The sequence below is a fragment of the Carassius auratus genome, unplaced genomic scaffold (assembly GCF_003368295.1).
Source record: "Carassius auratus strain Wakin unplaced genomic scaffold, ASM336829v1 scaf_tig00216878, whole genome shotgun sequence".
Taxonomy (NCBI): domain Eukaryota; kingdom Metazoa; phylum Chordata; class Actinopteri; order Cypriniformes; family Cyprinidae; genus Carassius; species Carassius auratus.
The window spans coordinates 481,727-484,486 of record NW_020528782.1 but is presented as its reverse complement, the minus strand read 5'-3'; positions in this window follow the sequence as shown (position 1 = coordinate 484,486).

The following is a 2,760-nucleotide window of genomic DNA, read 5'->3' as shown; positions in this document are numbered from 1 at the left end:
GTCACTTTGGATAAAAGCGTCTGCTAAATGAATAAATGTAAATGTAATGTAAATATGTAAAATGCAATGGTAGGCTAAATATCACTTTAGATTTCCAAACATTAATTTGGCCATTAATTGTAATAATCCATTGAGATTTCTGTCTGACAGCAGGCAGTGCTCCACACATAGATCTGATCTGATCATCATCAGTCTGTCTGGAATGACATACAAACTGAGAGAGAATAAATCAAGAAGAACTGTGACAACAAGATGCTTCAAGAAACCTGCTGCCTAATTCAATAGCATGTGTCCTGATTTACATATGAGTGTTAAACCTGAATTGAAATGTTCATTTAGAAATCAGAAACCAAACACACCTTTAGAAGTTGAAATAGAAGACTTTATTGATTTTAAATTAATTTATAACTTTGAATGTCATTCTGGTTCAGAAGCAGCTGCAGTATCTTCCTCTAGGGGGCAGTAATACTGGAGATTCAATGGAAGGCTGCACAAGCGATTTTTGAAAGTCAATAGCATGACTTCTCCATCGCTTTTGACAATGAAAACTACTGTACAATATTCTATAAGAAATATGTAACAAGACACAGTCTTTGTATCTGAGATAGAAGACTGTATTTATTTGAAACTAAATTATGTGTTGGTTTAATTTTCAATAGTATGAGTTCTATTATAGTTCTGTGGCTAAAACCACCATCAAAATGTTCTTCTAGGAACCAGTAACAAGACACACCCTTTGAAGTTTAGATGAAATACTGTATGTTTTAAAAATGAGTGTATTAATGGGTTAAAATTTAATTCAATAGTATGCATCCTGATTTACATGTGATAGTAAAATATGGCAGTAAATATTGTTCTTTGAACAAATAACAAGACACACCCATTTCAATTTACATATCAAACTGTATGCATTCTAAATGAATTTATTTAAACTTCTGAATGTCAGAATGGTCGAGACAAGTGCAATATGTTCCTCTAGGTGGCGCTAAACTGCACAATCATTGTCAAGTATTTTCTCAGTCTGTACATTTCAATAACTTTTGTTGTGCTACAGTTATGTGAATGAAACCAACAGCTAAATGTTCTTTTATGAACACATAATAAGACACACCTTTTGATATGAGATTTATTATTTATACATTTCACAAGTGAAGCATTTAGATGGAATTTTTCTCTTCGTTTTGCACTTTGCAGATAGTCCCTTGCCTGCACTTTTACATTATAAGGTCTATCAGTTATAATTCCTTAAGGCAGATTAAAACCACTAAAACACAATGTGTGTTCTGTTCTACATTTGAAAACGGTTACAACATAGGAAGTTTGTTGTCATTTAGCTAAATCGTTAAATAATTATTGAAGATCTCCGAGGCTGAATCTCTGACAAAATGTCAAACGTCAAACGTCGAACCAACTTTATATCGGTGTTGGAAAGATACCGGCGGCGAAACAGGATTGTTTACATGTGTTGTTAAGAGGAGGTTCTCACAATTCTGCACCGTTTTACCATGCATGGAAGTTACTGCTGCGTTAAAAACTGCTGCAGTACCTCACACGATACATATGGAAAACATAGGAACAATGGAATACAGTTTTTTTTTAGGTTACACCAAGCGCAAAACAGTGGTATTTGGAGAAGCTCTCAAGCGGCACAGAGACCTGGACCATTTACCTCCATGCACACATATGGACATTGGGAATTATATATTTTTTTGGTTTAAGTTACTACACAATGCAGGAGTTTAAAAGTCACAAGTCTTTGGAAAGTTACGAGGCTTTCTGCTGTGGCTGGGTCCATTTACAGCAGGTGATGAAAACAGTGTTGTACTGGCCAAAGTAAGTTTATTCTAGTGCTGTAAATCGATTTAAAAAATTAACTAATTAATCGCACAATTTTTTAAAATTAATCGCGATTAATCGCGATTAATCGCAATTAAAAGACTGAAACTTTTTGGATATGTAAATGTAAAATGTAAATAATTAATGTAAACTCAAGACAAAGAAACTATTTAAATTCAAAATATGATTGTTTATTGGAATTTTTGTTTAACTTGTAACACAGATTTTCTCATGTAAACAACATACCTGCAATAAACCATCAATATCCTCCAAATTAACTGTTGGCTTGAAAGCCATATTTATTACAGAAATAAAAACACAGGCATGTAAGTACCATTTGAATTTCAAAACAATCAATGCCAATAAAAAACAAAAATGATTTCCATGTTGAATTCTAAGTAGACTGCAAAAAAATTCCAAAGTATAGTCATTGCCAGTGCTTTAAGTGGGCCGGTACGCACAGTTACTCAGTACAGCCACTTCCAAATATAGCTCTTGAGCGTACCGCCACCTCTCCGTGCGCCCAGAACGTGCTTGTAGCGTACCGGTACGCTCATTCACTCTAAAAACGGCTGGGTTATTTTTTAACCCAAAATGCTGGGTTGAGTCTGTTGGGTCATTTTGTTGGGTTATTTAATTTCTTTTTAAACACTTTTGGGTAGTTTCAATTTACCAGGTGTTGGGTTAAACCTGCTGGGTTGTGTCGCTGGGTTGTTTCAGGCCAGCGCTGGGTTATTTAAGGCGCCTTGGAGATGTTTAAATCGCTCCCCAACTGTCACTTTGGAAGAACAACGGGGCAAAGCCACGGCTTTCAACTGTTTTAAGGTAAGTTTATTTAATGTTTTCAATAATAATTATTTTAAATTGGCAGAATTATAACTTTTTTTTGCAGCAACAATACTGTTAAACGTCTACAGGCCAACA